The sequence below is a fragment of the Cupressus sempervirens genome, chromosome 7 (genome assembly GCF_028749045.1).
Source record: "Cupressus sempervirens isolate cs-2001-9-10 chromosome 7, ASM2874904v1, whole genome shotgun sequence".
Lineage (NCBI taxonomy): Eukaryota > Viridiplantae > Streptophyta > Pinopsida > Cupressales > Cupressaceae > Cupressus > Cupressus sempervirens.
In genome coordinates, this window is record NC_143124.1 from 139,617,711 (window position 1) to 139,637,639 (window position 19,929).

Here is a 19,929-nt window from a genome sequence, read left to right on the forward strand (position 1 = left end):
GATTTTGGATTGGTGGGAAATATACTTGTAAGAATGATTGCTGACACTTCACATGTACAGGCAGCATATTGGAATGTCGATTCTTCTAAGTTTGTGTTGGCTACTACTAAGAAGGAGGAACAGGTTATGTCCGAGTTACAGAATAAATATGAAACACTTCTTGAGGCCTATAATAGGGAGGTAAAAAGGAGAATTGAACTTGAAAACAAGGCAATGAGGAAATCCACAAGGCCAAGAATAACATACCCCCGTCCTCCAGTGGAACCTTTTAAATCCACCCCCCTTGTAGAGATACCAGAGACACCTCAAAGGCCTGAATATTATACAGCTAAGGAATTTGAAGAAGAGAAGAGCAAACTATGGGCCTTACATGTAGAGTTAAATACATAGTATGAGGATAAGCTTAGAAAGGCTCTAATGTATTTAGTGGACAAAATTGAGCGGCCCTTATTCTTTGATCAGTTGGTAAAAGTAATAGATATATGGGAGGAATTGAAAACTCATGATGATACCCTGAAGCCTATTGTTAATAAATGGGGAAGAAGGGAAAAGGAAATCACCCTTCTATGTTATTCAGTTATAAAGTCTTCCCATGACCATGTTGAAAAATTGTATGATATTGCTAATGACCTATCAGATTTTGATAATAGGAGAGTTGCTCTGCAACTAAAAATTGTTTCTTATTTGAATAAGTACAAGAATCAAAAATTTGATCTATTTCCTTACGCCTTGGATAGAAAGAAGAAATTGAAAAATAAGGAAGAGTGGACTAAAGAATTGGATGACCTTTTCTACACAAGGATAAATAAAGTTATTAATGAAAAGGGGCATGCCTGGTGGGCCACCACGACAGAGGAATTGGTTAAAGTCCAAATTTTTTTAATTCTTTGAAGCAAGAATTTGTTGGTTTTGAAAAGGAGGCTGGTTATATTTTAAAAAAGAAAAATGATATCCTACAGTTCAGCTGGCCGGATGATATACAATTTGACACTTGGATGGCAGATCTTCTGTTGGACAAGTAGTTAGAGGAGGACAGTTTAGATGATGGTGAGAAACTAGAAGGCGAGGTGCAAGTTATTGACACCTCTACACCATAACTAAAAAAAGAAGAAGGGGAAAAGGTAATAATGCCTGCTCAGGGTGAAAGCAGTGAGAACCCGCAGGAGAAAACTAATTTGGAGGTATGACAAGATCATCCTTCTTTGGCCAGCTTGGTAGTCACGTATTCTGAGGAGCCAAAATAATGAGAGACAAATTAGAAGTTGATGATTCACAATAGAAACTAGAATGGGCCTACCTGAAGGATTTTTTGATATGCTTGGCATTTTGTTGTGATTTTTTTTGTCTTTTGTATGATGCTTTGTTCCTTGGACACTTTTCAGATCACAATTTCCCTTTGCTTGTTGCAACTCATGCTATATAAATGAGTTTTCAAGGCATTGTGATGGTCTGAGTCTTGTGTAATTTTTTGTTTCTTTCAAGAAGAGTACATATTCAGTCGGTCCAATAGTATGCAGAGGTTTTAAGTTTGCTTCCATTGTACTTTTTGATAAGTAAATTGAAATTAAAAAAATGGCAATCTATTCTGGGCATTCAATTGGTTTTCTATTGGTTATTGTATTAGTCATATGAAAAGGATAATACAAAGGGGTATTTACACTATATCTATGGATCATCAATTTCTGTCTCAGTTTATGGGTTTGTTTACTTTGAAGTCATATAAATAAGGGTTATTTGGCTGAATGCAGTCTGGATCGGTTGTATGCTCGTTTTATTGTTTCTTGTAATTCAAGCAATTATATAAATGCTTTAGTAAATCAGTAGGGTTTATGAGTTCATAAAAGGGATATTGCATAAGAACAGAGATGGGTGATTGTAGTTGATTAATTCTTATACAAGTTATTTGAATTAGATCTCCCGCCAATAGTCAATTTTGTAAGGAAACCTGGCAATAAAGAATGTAACCATTTCCACATAACCCATAATAGATCTAAAATAAACACGAAATTAAAATCCACATGCAAGAGAATAGAAAACATACCCACAAAATTGTGACAAAAGATATACCCTGGGAAACCCTCATTGAGGGAAAAACCCAGCCTCCAAAAGCATCCATCATCATGTATTATTCAGCAAAAAATACCATTGCCATACAACCATGGAAGCCTTCATGTCCATATCCACAACCGAGCAAACTATGTGAACAAGCATGAATCCACACATCCCATGCCATGCTTTCAACCTTCACAAATGCTCCCTTGGCTAACCTGTCAAGCCTTGTCCTGCTCGACTCTTGCCTTTTGTCCTCTGCTTGTCACTCTTCCTCTCTCTCTACAACAACTACCCTTGTGGCTACTTATATAGTAGCAAGTCCCACAAAACCACCAAGTGGTATTACATAAACCATGTGCTAAAACCATGTGCTACCTAACCCACTTGCCCCACATTTAATATTGGGCATTTAATTCTTTTTTCAATATTAAATAATTACATTAAATATTTTCACAATGTTACAATACAACTCATCAAGAATATTCCATGGAAATCTTTACATGTTGCACGTCCATCTAGGTACAACATTACATAATAAAATTAAAATAATAAAATAACAATATTATGCAATGTGTGCAACACCCATTATCTCAACAATCTCCCACTTGTTGTATACATTGCATAAGGTCAATCTGTAGCCACATAAATGAACAAGGGAACAATCCCTCCCAGCACATCCACCATCATGGAGCAAAATACACCGATTGCTCCATCCTGGTACCCGTGACAAAATCAAAGTATCCAGCATCTCAAACATGAATGATCTCACCTCATATTATGCCACTCCCACTGGACATACATAGAAGCCATCCAAAGAGAAAACCACCCAACCTGTCGCATTAGAAGATCATAAAATCCTGTACCAACTAAAATTCCAAGCACAAAAACCTGATCCAAAGGTAATCACATGTATCCATAGTTGTCAAAATATCCATAGCTGAAATAGCACCCACAACAAAGTGCCAAACCCATCCAACTATCCATACCTCAAAGGTATAACAAGTGAATCTCATATCAGCGACATATCCAATCTATAACCTGCAATCACAAGCCTCAAGAGCAATACTTGCCACATATATACCAAGAAGCTCCCACTACAAAAGATAATGTCAAATCTATAACCAATCCACTCAACACATCTCAAAGAAGTGAATCCATGTAGTATCAAGGACATCCACAATACATAAACTGATATCTTGCAAGAACAACTCTCATAACAAGTCTCCAATGCTCTCCCAAGTTCTCTACAACCAACAGAGGAAAGAGATAAAGAAATAACCATGTCATCTCTCACATGACATACATGAGCACAAACCAATGATCACAATCTCTAACCAATCTCAAATTCAATGTAGGCAAAACTGAACATCCAAGAAGATAACCAAGACCGGAGAAACCATGCAAATCATAACATGTATTATGTCCTTCTACACACACCTCTAGATGTAAATTGTGCAATTATGATCTCCTTCATAAAACCCCAACAAGAAGCCTCAACAACACCCAAACCATACCATATAACTAATCATGGATGTAAGCCTCTCACAAGAAGATCAAAATCAATAAAAACATTCCTAAACCAAGGAATAACCATTCCTAATCCAAGGAATATGCCCAATATAAAACCATCTCCCAAACTCAAGCAGCATAACAACATATGCACATGGAGATAACCAATGCTAAACCATCTCTCAAATGAACCCTCCAAAACTAACTCATGTACCATAGCTCAAGATCCATTTTCATGAAAGACAAGAATAAATATAATGCAACTGAGACAAACAATGGGCTATACCTCTCAAGTAGCAAACCGCCGAGTAGACCAAGAGTGGGGAATGAGAATGCTCATCAAGATACCCAAGTCTCCAACCAAGACTCATCTAAGAACAATCTCCTCTCAAGTCCATATAAGGTGACTACCCCTCGGACTTCCTGTTGAAACCATCAACTGTCCCAACAAATACTTCTCTAATCTAAGAGAAATTAGCGTCACCGCCGTCTCTAAGTATCCATGAGCACCTGTAACCAATCAATCGATGCCAACTCCAAATGCAACATAGCAATATCATGAAGTATCCAGCTTATGATTAGTGTACTCAATACCAAGAAACTAAACCAAGATCAATGTCAAAGTTCCAACCATGGCCTCATGAACATAAACATGACAACATGATCTTACCATCTCAACTAAAGAGATAACATGCTCCACATGAACACACCATAACATGTCACAACTCTAAACGTTTATCAAGAGTATACCATGACATAATAATGAAACCATCCTCACACCAAGGATAACATATCAAATAAAAGCATAAACCACACCTTTGCCAAGAACCCTGTGAGTCCTCAAGATCCAACCATCTCCACACACCATGAAGAAACCATCTCCACATACTAGGAAGAACCATCTCCACAGACCATGAAGATAACCAAAAACTCCATGAGTCCTCAAGATCTAACCATCTTCAAACACCATGAAGATAACAAGTGCGCCATGCAAATGTCAAAGACTTTTCTGTAGCAACAGGATCTAAGACAAACCTCCAACATCTACAAACACTCAATAAATATATCAATGCCAACAACTCCCACTCAACCGTGGTACCAAGTCACCTATGGCATCATAAAATCCATCTTCTACTTGAAGATCCAAACCAAACCAGGAACTAATCCTGCACTGTCACTCCATCACTGTCACAAGCTCCCGCTAAACTGTGTATCCAAGCTATCCATGACATCATGATGAAAACCCATCCTCTAACCATGAGAATCAACCAAGGCATCAAACTATCATAGAACTCAAAGTGCACATCATGAGCTCCTCAAAAGAAACCAAATAACCATGATCCTCAACCAAGAAGATATACCACCATAACCAAATCAGAAAATCCAAGCTAATGAACATCAAGGATGTACCTGTATAACCAATCATGTCATGCCAAAATTCATGACACCATGATCACATCCATGAACCGAGCATCTGGCTCTCAAAGTGTCCAGCCTGTCAGCATAGTCAACCACAATCCTCCACCATGACTGTACCTGGTAACAACATGTCATCCCTTCTACATGAAGATAAAATCATGTGACTTAGGGCATAGACAACCCAAATCCAAGCCACCAATTTGAATATGCATCAATAATGAAAGATCAATGGGCAAAGACAACCCATAACCAAGCTATAAATGCAACCTGTAAGTATAGACCGCTAACAACACTACACAACTTGTAAACCCAACAAGCCATCATACATATCCAAACCAAACACTGATAACCATATCATCATGAGACCAATCTGAAATATGAACTGAGTATACAATGACATCAAAACTTAAATCTCCAATGCCATAAACTCACAATGTTACCATAGTCAAAATATATTTATAAACTGTTCAGATCAATATATCAATAAATAAATCATGTCAAACCTGCACCAAATTTGAACCAATGTGTAGAGCTCTCCAAGATCTTTCCGTTGACTACTCGAAGTCCAAAATTTGACTCCGTATGCCCAAGTTATGCCCTAATCCATGCTCAAAATAAATAACATCTGACTTTAGGGCTCTTAAACCCTGACAAAATCTCAAAATCATAGAACCAAACCTATATCATGTTGTAGTACTTTGAATTAGCTTTCCAACGCCTATAAGAACTCTGAAATCCGATATTCTGAGAGAAAGTTATGGCCATTTTAATAAGATAGTCTTTTTACCATTTTCAGTACGATTTTTCATTCTTTTTTCAGTGACAAAAATTCTGATGGGATTTAATTTGACGGCCATCATGGGCTGAAACCAAAAAACTCTTTCATTTTCTGTGAACATGGCCAAACTAGGACATATTATATATCAAATTTTATGGAAATGTCGACTCGGATCCAATGGTGAGGTCTAATTTTACCCAGGAGGTCATTTCTGCATGCTACCCCCCAAAACCCTCATTTAAAATGAGACATCCAAAAAAAAAATCCTTTTGTCCAATAATTTCACATGCCCAAATCTTTTAACATCCCATCATAATAGAAAATCCAAAGCCCTTAGATCTACAATAAATCATTCATATATCTTTCCCTTTCTTTTATCCTCTCATGCATTCCCATGGATTCAATCTAGGGTTACAGTAATAAAACCATAGCTCTGATACCACTTGTAAGAAAACTTGGCAATAAAGAATGTAACCATTTCCACATAACCCATAATAGATCTAAAATAAACACGGAATTAAAATCCATATGCAAGAGAATAGAAAACATACCCACAAAATTGTGACACAAGATATACCCTAGGAAACCCTCATTGAGGGAAAAACCCAGCCTCCAAAAGCATCCATCATCATGTATTATTCAACAAAAAATACCATTGTCATACAACCATGGAAGCCTTCATGGCCATAGCCACAACCGAGCAAACTATGTGAACAAGCATGAATCCACACATCCCATGCCATGCTTTCAACCTTCACAAATGCTCCCTTGGCTAACCTGTCAAGCCTTGTCCTGCTTGACTCTTGCCTTTTGTCTTCTCCTTGTCACTCTTCCTCTCTCTCTACAACAACTACCCTTGTGGCTACTTATATAGTAGCAAGTCCCACAAAACCACCAAGTGGTATTACATAAACCATGTGCTAAAACCATGTACTACCTAACCCACTGACCCCACATTTAATATTGGGCATTTAATTCTTTTCCCAATATTAAATAATTACATTAAATATTTTCACAATGTTACAATACAACTCATCAAGAATATTCCATGGGAATCTTTACATGTTGCACGTCCATCTAGGTACAACATTACATAATAAAAATAAAATAATAAAATAACAATATTATGCAATGTGTGCAACACCCATTATCTCAACAAATTTCTTGCCCAATGGATAAGGCACTAGTCCTATAAATCAAAAGTAAACAAGGATGAATTCTGTTGCTGCATATCAAATCATCTTACAAAATCAAAATTATTTTCAATCCTGTTCAAGAATTATAAATGCTGGTCTCAACTCATTTATATCTAATTCCTGAGTCTTAGGTAGCTACTATTTCTAGGAATATTTGTATATTTTAGGAGAATTATGACTAGATCTACTGATAAGGGATGTGTATGAGTTTCAGAGCATTGAATAATTGAAGTGAGTTGTGTATGTATGTGAGGGTAACAGAGGAGAATCATAATGAAACTAAGATAATTTCATTTTTGAATTCTACTGCACCATGCACTTGTACAGATCCTTTCTTGTTCCTCTTTGTGCCCACCACTTAGCCCACATTATTGAGTGTCCTATAAAAGAAAGTCTTATAGCAAGCAATTTACCCAAGATTCTTCGAGTTGTTCCACTATAAGATATGATGAAATCATGAACTAATTGCCTATTATTTAAGAAAATGAGAAAAACTATAAGACACTTTATAGTGCTGCAATAATAGCCAAATCACCAAAGTAGGCATTCTTTTTGGATCATATTCTCTCTCAGACACAGATGTAACATGCATTTAGATTGCAGGTGATTTCTAGGAGCTTGGGGTTCACTATCAATTCCAACACCTTCGACTAAAATATTTTAACAAGTCAAAAGTTGTTCCACTATAATGATTACTAATAAACTTTATCATTGTTCAAGTCAAAATTTTATCATTAGCAAAAATGGTAGCTAATTTTGTTCATGGTCTCAAGGAAAACAAAGACTGCTTGACAATAAGAAGAAACAACACAGATGACTTAGAAATAGTCTATCACATTGAAAGACATAATTTTCCCATCATAACACTAGCAGTGCTCTACTGTCTCATTTTTGGTAACAAAGACACCCCCCAAACATGAAGGATTCACCCCCCAAACATCTTCAAACATGAAATGATCCACTGTCTATTAGACTGGTGTCTAATCCAAGCTAAAACTCCATTAGCAATTACCATCCAACACTACACTTGCACCAAGTTTTCCCACTCTCCTGCATTTGGTTAATATAGTACAAATAACTTATCACAACCTCATTGTCTCCCACCAATAACAGTGACTACAGGTTGTAGGAGAGAATCTACATTAGAATCTACATTTGAGGTTGGTGTCTCTTGCTAATTGAGTCTACACATTTGTTTGAAGTTATATACATACATACATGTGTGTGTGTGTGTGTGTGTGTGTGTACATACACACACAATTCACCTACAAGGATTTCCATGCTAAATAGTATATGCATCTTGTCTTCTTTTGTTAGACATCAACTATGTGAATGCTTTCTACATTGCTTTCAGTTGACTAAATATATATAATAAAATATGCAAGTTTCTATGCCAAACTAACTCCAATGTGGACAAATATCTAATAATTGGTATTTAAACTAAGCAAGAACTATATGTTCAAGGAACCAAAAGATGACTACAATGAGACTATTACAAGCAAAAAAACTTTAGTCTCGTTAAAGAGAATTGGGATGTGTGTTTGAAGACTTAACAAATTTGAGCTTCACTTGGTTTCAAGAATACTATAATATTCTCTACTTAACAAGGCCAATCACGTGAAGGTGGAAGCTCATCTATCATCACCCCCCTCCCCCTAACATCAATCTAAAGTACCCATTATCATCTAATTACATACTTCATTCATTCATTCATCCATTTATGAACTATAACATTCAATCAATACAATCACATAACATTCATTAATATGATATAAAAATCATTAATACACAATACTAATCAAAACTTCATTAACACATAATAATATTCATTAACATAAAATAAAAATCTTTATTAATATGCATCATTCATACATAATTACTTAAAACAAATTTCTTTCATTAGCCAACAAGGTTTATCAAAGAAGATTTTTAAAACATCATTTCTTTTTTTTTTGTTTTTTTGAGCTCTCTTAAGAAAAGCGCTCATAGGGACATCCATATCTTCTTCATTCTCCTCCTCTTCTGGCACGTGTAATGTCAAATTACGATGGATCCTTCTCTTTGGAGGAGCAAGAAGTTGTTGCACTAAAGGGGGCTCTGTTGCAAGAACAAGTGAATGCGATAAATTGGCATACTATTTTTCTTTTTCTAACTGTTACAAGTTTGTAATTAAGTACGCGTACAACATAAAATGCATTTTTCTTACCTGACAATGCCACATCATGTACATTAACATTTTGATCTACCACTGCATCAACATGTTGAACACTTGGAACATGGTCCAGTCCTTCAGCATGATGTTCAACATGCTCTGAAATATTCAAAAAAAGGATACACGTCAAATTCCAATTGAAGATGTTAAATTGTATTCATAATTGCATAATTAATTTACAATAGAAAATTAATACCTCCACCACTATAATGCACATCATGGCCTTCGTCTGGAGCAGGTTTTGTGGTAGGATATGAAGGCTACAGTAAAATGTTATGCACATTGTTATGTAGTCAATTTATGTTTAAAACTAATACCAAAAAAGAATCTTCTCAACTATTTAATTTCATTTACTTTTCATCTGACCAATTTACCTATGAGATATCATTTGGTGCATTGGATTCTTGGTCAAGGCTTACAGATTCTTCATGTAGGTGTGTAACCACAACTTTATAGCCTTCCTTTAAGGCAATTTTTCTATCTTCATCTATGACCTCCACATTGAAATCTATGCCCTATGAGTTTTGCTTGATAACGTTAGTTTTCCATGTATGGTTTCATTAAAAAAAAAAATTGTTTGCAACATTATATTAAAAAAAAAAAAAAAATTCATTGCTCTACTTACAAGTCGAGACTGCAGTTTCATATAGCCACCAGAGCCAAGTTTGTGTTGGCCAACCTTTTCTATTCTCTCTTTTGTAGCCACAGATGTGTCCTGCAATCTATGAACAATTTCAAACATCTTAGATTATATATTTACAAATATCAATAATTAGTGCATGATTACAATGTAATTAATACTATAATGACATACCTCTTTTTGCCCTGTGCTGCTTCATTATCTCCATCTTCACATAGCCTTTTCTCCTTTGCATCTTCTATTATTTCATTCCACTCCATTGGTGGAACCATAGGAGGACGGTCGTACTTTGGGTTATCCTTAAGACCCCTTCTATATTGATCTCTCATAGTCTTTATATGCTTTGCTGCTCTTTTCAGAAGTAGGCCAGTGTCAAAAATGTTTTTCCCAAATTTCTCCTCAATGGATGTAATCAGCTAATTTTTTAATTCCCTAGCTTGTAAATTTCACCTTTTTAAAAACAAATAGATTGTTAGATCAATAACTTTAATATATTACAATAAATAGAAGAAAATAAAAATTATGTAGCAATGATATGAAACTACATACCTTTTACGTATGGTGGGTCCAAATAGTCTCAATGTCATATGAAAAAGATGTTCAAAGAAAGCATTAATACATACAAAAACATAAAGGATTTATCAGTCCAAAATGAGTAATGTAAAAGTAAACTAAATTTACACTTTAAAAAATATCAATTTTAAAGCACCTAGAAGCTTTCGTTCTCTTAATGGAAACATAGTTTTCTTATTCAACAACAATGTCCCTTCATATGAACTAGTACTAATCACACGAACTACTCCAAGAAATGGATCAGCTTCAGTAGTACTGCTCTCTGTTGCTCTATCAACTGAAACATCATAACAATTAAATGACAATTTTAGTACTGCTCTTTGTTGGTCTACCTCCCTGCCTATGTGCATGTCTCTCTATGTGTGGCTATATATATATGTATGTATGTATGTATGTATGTATGTATGTATGTGTGGTGTGTATGCATGTGTTTGTGTGTATGCAAGCTTTTGTAGACATCATTTAAGCACTAATGTGCTACTTCATTGTTCATGAACTTGTAGAAAGACATTACAAAATATAGCAAAACAAGGTTTTACCAGTTCTACTGGGCATAGACGATGATGTTCGCATGGTCCTTGTTGCCGACAATGCAGCAGACAATAGTGGACCACCAACCGAAGGAGGAGTCCGCACTTCATCATGAGCTAAAGAATAGAATATTGTTAACAAAGACATTTGCAATAGATAAAGATCAAATGGGATACTAGCAAGAAATGTTGATAAAAAAAAAGGTAAGTGTTATAATGTTGATCAAAACAAACAAAGTGTTACTTACATGAAGGTATTGTGAAACAACCCTAACCATGTTTAGCATGTGATGTTGCAACTGGCACATATGTCTATACAAGAACACATAAAATTAGATCATGATCCATAAGATACTATAAAATATTAGTATCTATTGAACTTCTATTACTTCTTTAGTCGAATTACTGCTTACTTTCAAAGATTGGATTCCACAGTCCAATTCTATTCTCAGTGCCTCTTTCTCCTCACTTCTATCACCCTTGATGATAATTTGAACAAGCTCATCAATGTATCTTTGAGTAATTTGTTGGGTGATGAATATAGGGTCAGTACTAAGGCCAATGTCATGTAGATATGATGCCCATATTTCAAATTGCATTTGATTAGTGATCATTGTAGCTTTTTCCTATCAGTTGTGACATCAAATATTCGTATACTTTCATCAAATAACTCCAAAGCCATAAAGAAAAGAACATAATAATAGGACATTTGTTTCTATATTAACATTAAAATTTACAATAATTAATGTTTACCTCTACTAAAGGTGTCTGACAGCCCTATGAAAAAAATTAGTAAGTCTTAGAAATCAGCAGTGAAATTAAAGTAATAGACTTACCAAAAAAAATATTAATAATAAAGTAGATTGTATATGTAAATAATTTGTCTTAATTTAAAAATTTAGCATAACTAATGTTTATATCTAAAAAAATATTTGGCATGTTCTACTTAATGTTTATATATGCACATATGGTTTGGAAAGAAATATTTGGTCATACAAGACCCCATCATAGTTGACATTGATCATACCTAAAGATTTCATTGGTCATCATGATCATCATCCATGTCATCGTCATCATCATCACCATCATCATACTCGTCACTTTGATCGTCGTCGTCACCACCACCATCTTCATCACCATCATCATCCTCTTGATCACTATCATCATCATGACCATCATCGCCATGATTATCACCATCTTCCTCACCATGATCATGATCATCATCAACATCATCATCATAATTATGACCATTATCGTTACCATGACCAAAATCATCACCATCTTCTTCTTCTTCATCACTGGGTAACTGTTGTTCCTGATAATCATTTGCTTCCTCTTGTGCTTCTTCAATATCTTCTTCTTCGATCACATTATACTTTACCGGTCTTCCTTTTGGGTCATGTCTAACAAAAAATGACTAACTTAGTTTGTCTGGAACACCAAAGTAAAACACTTGCTTTCATTGACTTGGAAGAACATAGGGCTCATCTCTGACTGGCTCAAATGACCTTGTATTAATCATATTAAATCCACTGTCGTGTTCAATAACAGTCCTATCGGGATCATTTCGATTCAACAGTAACTTAAACCATTTGAAAACAAATAGAACTATTTTGAATGAATTAAAGTCGCACTCAAGTATATCATCCAAAATGCCATAGTATCAATTTTTAGATTTTTGAGGATGTATGTCAGTTCTAGATGAAATATTGGTGACCGCAAAGACAACACTTATCCCAGAATCACACATTTTCTTCGTTTCATCTAACTTTTCTGTGCAGAATTTATAGCCATGGTAGTACATAGCTTTGTGCTGTCAAACATGTCAAGAATCTTCTCATTGATCTATGAGTTGATATTAAACTTATGTCTCATGATTAGTAATCTTATGCATACCTTTGTATCTCTTAAGCCATATATTAGATCAAGTACCATTGGCGTAACATTAGGATCTCCATTACGATGAGCTTCTTTAACCAACGATGCAACACAATCCCATGTTAATGAGTGACCATTTTCTTGAGATTGTTCAATCCACACTATCATCCAATCAATATTGTTTGCAATATACAAGTGTAGTGCATCCCACTCACGACCAACTATAACGAAGACAATTACACCAATTAGAAACAACTTATATATATTGATGATGGATAAGAATTGTTAAATTACAAAAAAAAAACTTATAATTACCTCTCACCCTCCTCAATATACCTTTCCCCGTCAGGTACTCCCCTTTGAATTTGTCATTACAGTTGGGATCCCAAATGCGACCTAGATGGATAACTGCTACAAATATTGGAAGATATTCACTGATATACACCATGGTCTGGTATATCATATATCCCTCTATCATAGAATCCTCAAGACATGCTCTTTTTTTAACCAAGCCCTTCATAAATTTCAAATGCCTCTCAACCATCGACATTGATCTAGCTTGTACAGATCCACGTAATTCAATCTCCTCAACTTGATGTATGAGGTAGTGTTCTTGAGCATTGAAAAATGTTGGAGGTAAACACTTTTGCATTTCACACATAAGCTGTGAAATTTTTCTCTTCCAATATTTTATGTCTTTTTTATCAATTTCTTTAGATGATAACCACCTAAATGAGATTCAACACGCAAAAACACATAGAGGAGATTTAAAATAAAATTATACAATAGATTTCAGATAAAAAGCTGCAAATCTAAGAAAAAACACTTTTCTAACCTCATGTATTTTCCAAGATCATATATAACTTGTTTAATACTGTCGTCAAACTATTGTGGAAGGGATAGAGGTAGGACAAACTGCAATCATTAAAAAATTATCATTTCAATATATTATTAAATAATGCAACTGGTACTACATTCAATCTTACAAATATACTGTAAATAGAAAACATGACTTACCTTGAGGAAGGTATGCCAATCATGTGTTTTCAACCCTGGCCCAAAATCACCTTTCTTTGATAGAAGAGTGCTTATATTTGCAGCAAATCCTGTTGGAAATTTTGTTTTTTTTATGACTTCTTTTAATGCATCACTTTGTTGCTCCGTTAATAACCAAGGAAGGGCACTTGTATTTATGTGATCTCCATTCCTATTTGATTCAATGAAAACTTTTAGTGCATGATTAGATTCATGAATGTCAATACAAATTTTAGCAATTTCTTCTCTATCACGCCTTCCATCCAACATTTTTCATAGTGTCTCTGTTACATTCTTTCCAATATGCATAGCATCAAACAAATGTGCGATTCAGAGATCTTTGTAGTATGGTAACCTACTAAATTGAGTAGGATAACTTTTCATTCCTCTAGGAAGTTGGTCATTGATGCCTTGACGACCTTCACGAGCATTAGTTATAGCATTAGTAAATATAAGACAATATCAAAATAAAAATTGTAAACTTTGGATGACAAATTGGACATTACCTCGACGATTTGGTCGATTGTATTTCGACTTCCATAAATGAGGTGTCATTCTTTGTAGCCTTGATGATGTCTCTTCTTTACCATTGAAAAGATGTTTTTCAGCAATTTGACACCTATGATTATTGTGGAGAAAGTGTCTAAACTCATCAAACACCTACTTTCCTAAACTTCTCGAATGATGACATTTCATCTTTGGACCACAAACTAGACATGCAAATTTTCCCTTTGTCTGAAGACCTAAAAGATCATGTATAATTGGATCATGTACAATTATCATGCGCAACTGAAGCATTTGATAGTAATGTGTAAGCACTATAATAGACCAAAAATATGTGATCTTAACAATATAACATACCATAAAAATGAGTTAGCCCAGGGGCATCATGTATTGCCCATACAAGCATTGCATGGAATTGAAATTGTTGATGTCCTATCGGTCTAGAGATGTCATAAATAGTGATGCCATTCCATAACTTCAACAACTCATCAATTAGGGGCTCAATATACACATTCATATCTTTAACTTGGTATTTACCTAGCAATTGAATGAACATAAACATTACGTAATTATTATAACCATTTTCATGCACTATTTATAAATTAATTTAGATAACTATTAAAAAAAAAATACTTGGCACAATCATTGACAACATTATGTGCTCCCTCTATATGGACATCTAAGGAGGAATGTTATTGTTAATAACAAAAGTAGGCCATACTGAGTAAACAAATCTCATATCTCCATATGGATTGACACCATCTGCCACCAATGAAAGTTTTAGATTACGAGGTTCTTCTTTAAAGTGTGACCATGTTTCTTCTATCTCTTTAATGCAGAACCATCGGCAGGCATTCACATATTATCATCTTGACTTCTATTGCGTGCATGGTAATCCATAAATTGTGCCAAGCTAGCGCACCTGAATAACCGTTCCAGACATGGAATAATGGGAATGTATCGATGAACCTTTGAGGCACTTTTTTTGTTATTTGATCTGGCCAATATCTACTAACATGACAATCAGGACATTCTGTTGCAAATTCATGTTATTTATGATATAGAATGTGATCATTGGGACATGCATGTATTGTCTGATACTTCATTCCAATCTGATCCATAATGTTAGATAATTCTCGGTACGAACGAGGCAAAATGTTTGATGGTGGTAACAAAAACTCACTAATCAACCTACAACAACAAATATGCATTGTTAACTTAATGAATAGTAATTGTATGCTAACCTTGAAGATGACAAAAATGACATACCTTAGCATACATGACATTGCTACATTGGATATGCTATTCATAACCTTTAAGTTCACCAACAACACAATAGCTGATAGTAGAGTTGTTTGGGAGTCTGGGTATAAGGGCTCGTGTGCCTTCTTAAGTAAAGGTATATCAAGACCATCTTCATCATTATTATTAGATTCAGTAGTACCATCATTGTGAGCCTCTTCATCACTTGCCCCAATTACATCTTCTTCAATCATGTCCTTTGGCACATTATCATCTTCTTCCATTGGAGCATTATCCTCAGCTTGGATATTCACACCTCCATGTTCCTCCAGTAGGAAATCCACATTTAGCAATGGATGAAAATCATGGCCCCCTTCAACATCACCATATTGCCTACAATGACTCTAGGCTGTTGTGATTAGAATTCTTTGATTCTTTAAACCCTTACACTTTTTGCAAGGACAATAACATTTATCAAGTTTTCTTCGGAATTGAGCCCACAATGCAGCCATTGTCTCATTATTTTCTTCTAGATTCGTATTGTCAGGCGTGGTCTTTCTTCATAGGAAAATATACCTACAAATAAATTGGACATGTTGTGATTAATGTTTATATCTGCACATATGGTTTTTGTTAATTAATGTTTTCAAATGTAACTAAAATGATTACAAACATATCAAAAAGGACCTTCATAGGGTCTTATTACATCAACTATTCTAACATGGTCATGTTGGTTATCTTGAGACCTTAACGTCTTCTCATGCCTTCAACCTTGACCTTGATGCTCCTGCATCATTCTCCCAAGGATCAAGGAAAGTTGGATCATCATGGAATTGAGTAGGCAGACCTTCTAGGAAGTTGCAATACTTCAACCTTGTAAGTGTCACGTAAATGTAATGGGTACTAAACAAACAATTTAAGTTGATGAGAAATGGTTGTTATGAATTCAAATTGTAAGCATCACCTCAATGCATTGGGTATTAAACAAACAATTCAAGCTAATGAGTATGGGTTTTTATGAACCAGAACTCATGAAATATGCATTAAGTCCATACCTGCTATTTACAATGAGTATGGGTTTTTTTTCTAAGAACTTACCTATTTTTTACAGTCAATAATTTTCTATATCCTCTAACAAATTTGAAGCAATGAGCTAAAGTCACACAGTTGAAGATGATCATTGTCCCCTCAAAGCGCCATCATTTGATAAATTGTTGCATTGAAATATGATCTAGAAAGGGCCTTTCCTTATAGTATGTTGGCACTATTTCGCAATCATTGATCATGTGGTTATTGCTAAGAGGCTAAGGACCAAACATGGAATCATGGAGATAGTGCACAGATGTACAAGGAAAATTTGTTTCTCTTTAGCTACTAATCTTGCTTTGTGCTTGTCAATTAAAATATTATTTTAAAACTTGATCTTAATACTTTTTATAATCAATGGCTTTCTTTCCAATGTCTATCTCTTGACTCAACACATTTTTCATTTTTCTTTCCTTCTTGCTTCATCTTAAATACTTGGTTCACAAGCACTTATGGTGTTCTTCTTGCTAAGATTATGAAGTCGGCAATGACTTTCAATCTAGATAATCGAATATTTGGCTCAACTTTTTTGGGTAAGTGTGATGATATGTAGTGCACTATAAATTTTATCTTCAATGAAAGGATTAGCACCTCTAATTTTCAAATGGCGATTAACCAAAACTAGCTAACAATCTAACCTAAAGTACATTTTATGGAAAATTCCAATCATAGTTAAAGACATTTAGCTATTGGAAAATGGCAAGATTATGTCTTATTTCAGATATGCAATAAAATGGGCTAGAAATGTGGAAGAACGTTAAGTTTTTATCCACCAAAACATGAGTAAAATTGTATAAACTGAATGTATTTTAAAAAATAATGTCAATTCCCTTCAAAAGAAATATTTTGCATGCAACTTTCTTGTTGAAGATATTTCAAGTTCAACAACTCTTTAATCATAGGATCCATAATAGTTGGAAGTTTTGACCTGTTTGTTAGCTATGGCTTGGCCTGCATCAACAAAAAATTCTTAGTATATGCATCTCAACATTTAAAAAATACATCAAGAAATTCAGGTCAGTTATAGTCTGTAAATTAACTGGCATTTGTTTCTTCTTTAACATATTCAAAAATCAAGTACAATTAATAGGAATACAAGAGCAAAACTTGGAATTCTACTAATTTCATCAATGTTAATCTTGGGTACTAGTACAAAGCCAGTAAGAAATCTGCAGTTGTACCAACCAAGATATTTACAAGACTTGATCACAAAAGGTTCATTTAGCACAAAACAACTTCAAAAATATTGTATATATACACTCTTTGATGTTGTCAAAGGGAACAATTATTTTAATGATGTTTTACGTAAGAATTGCTAAAGGAAATGATAAGCATGAAATATATTCAAGTTTTGACACTAAGGAATTGAAACATCCGCACTCAGGAATTGCTTGGAGTATTTAAATTCACTTGAATTATGCCTTACAGCTTCTTTGAAAAATAATGATTTAGATATTCAGTGGTATCTTAAGTACTATATATATATACTAGTGCTTGCACCAAGCATAGGTGCAAGAGTATAGTCGATAGTGGCATGCAGTTGATCATTTTAGAAATGTGGCAGCTAGTAGCATTGTTTTATAGAAAAGCCCTATACTATTATTTGGTAGGAAGATAATTAGAACCAAAGTAAACATGGTGTGCACAACTAGCATCATTTGATTGTTTTCTATTTTGAAGTGTCGAATATATGGTGGATCTTAATTTTTGTGGAAACTATTTTGAGCAAGGATATGCTAAAAATGATTTCTTCTTCTACAACCATAAGAAAATTATTAGATTCACCATCCAAACTATTGAGTTTCAACCAAATATCAATATGTAGTTTACGAACAGTTGGCCTAAATGGTTGTTGTTATAATTGAGAATAACACCGAGCTTGATTTGATGATTTTTTTTATTGACTCATAAATTTTCTAATAATTCAATGGATTAACCCATTGATAAAAAAACATGGAAACTCATTAGCTATTATTGTGGAGTTAGATCTCAACATTGGCTCTTGTATTTCTTTAGTTGGCAATTGTGCATTGGTTACATCTGGATTATCACCAGCTATTGCAGATGATGGAAGTGATACTATGTATGAAGCTTCTAATATAGGAACTCCATGAGAAGCTAGAGATCATTTAATGGGGATTTGGTGATGAAAAATGGGATCTCTAAAGATGAATAGAGCTTTTTGAAGTTAAGAGGGCTCGTCAAAATGTTTTTTGAAGTGTCCTATGTGTTTTTTGACAAGTAGGATTGGTTATAAAGTGTAATTTCCTCATTTTAGCTTGCCATGATTTAAGTTTGGATTGACCTATTATTGGCCCTCATAGGTTAAGGCTGATGGCTAGAGGGCCCCATCTAGCAAAACAAGAGGATCTTTCCCTTCTATAGTACAGAGGTGTTTACGATTGCTCCTCGTTTGTTTCAATTAGGTACACTAACAATTTATAGTAAGTTATGTATCCAACATTTCTACATTTGGAAAGGCACCTGGATCGATCTCAACGCAGTGACAACCCTTGGCACTACTGATTTTATCAAATATTCAGGGAATTACTAGTTATAGTAGGTTAGGAGTTAATAGAGAGAACCATTAATATTTTTAGTAAGGAAGTTGGTTGTGCGATGGAAGCAATGGTTGACCTACTGGTTCAGATGAGACAAAGAGATGATGAGTAATCAATGAGATATTAAAATTATAGTAACAGTAATAAAGCTATTTATAATGTTTATATTGTAAATTTATTACTTATCTTCATAAAGTATTATTGAAGAGCCATTATATTTAATGGAAAAGCATGCCTTTAATAATGACATAACTTAATTCAAACACAAAAAACAGTTATATAAGTCATTAAAGTGACATATTGGGGAAGCCTCATGAGTCAAAGTTTATTGAGGAATTATAAAAGCCCTAGAAATGAAATTGATTGATTTTTTGTTTATGAGTTTTGAATTTTATATTGGATGTTCCAGGGAAGAGTGCAATGTGACCTAGGGTTTTATATTGAATGTTCCAGGGAAGAGTGCAATGTTGAGTTACAAAACATTATATGACTACTCTGAGTCTTTATTGCATTCAAAGCATGAAATTTAGTATTGGTCCTAAGTTTTCATAGCAATCAAACCATGGATTTTGTATTGATTGATTCTAAGACTTTATATTATTCAAACCATGGATTCTAATGTTAATTCTCAGTTTTTATGGCATTCAAAACATGAACTGTAGAAGAATTTATATGGTTTGAAGGGATGCTGCCCCACACTTCTCGTCACCACCC